Raw genomic sequence first — 595 nt, 5'->3', positions numbered from 1 at the left:
GTTCTTAAACTTTGTTGGTCTGTGGCAGGAAAATATCCTGAGAATTTATAATAATAGTTTGGCTTTTGTGAAGATTTATAGCCATGACACTTACTCAAGATTTTGGTCAAAATTCCAAATTAGTAGAGCTACCAACTACTGGCAGAGGCAACCACTCAGCAAGAACTCAGTAATAGCTCACAGTTAAATCATAGTGAAAAAAGTACAAGAGACCATAGCATCATAAGGGGAGTCAATTTACATGAATTTCAAACATTAAAAATAGGCTAGGTGCAGTGGCTCACACCTGTAATCCTAGCATTTTGGGAAACCAAGATAGAAAGATTGCTCAAGCCCAGAAGTTAGAGACCAGCCTCAGCAAGAGTGAGATCCCATGTCTACAAAAATTAGAAAAATTAGCTGAGCATGGTGGTATTCGCCTATAGTCTCAGCTACTTTGGAGGCTGAAGCAGGAGGATCACTTAAGTCTAGGAGTTCAAGGTTATAGTGAACTTAGCTGTGAGAAAAGAAAACAAAAGGCTGGGCATGGTGGCTCATGCCCCACATAACGAGGGTGGCAGGTTTGAACGCAGCCCTGGCCAAACTGCAACAAAAA

The sequence above is a fragment of the Otolemur garnettii genome, unplaced genomic scaffold (assembly GCF_000181295.1).
Source record: "Otolemur garnettii isolate 467f Iridium unplaced genomic scaffold, OtoGar3 scaffold00103, whole genome shotgun sequence".
In the NCBI taxonomy this organism is placed as follows: domain Eukaryota; kingdom Metazoa; phylum Chordata; class Mammalia; order Primates; family Galagidae; genus Otolemur; species Otolemur garnettii.
The sequence above is the reverse complement of the archived record's forward strand: the minus strand, read 5'-3'. Positions refer to the sequence as shown.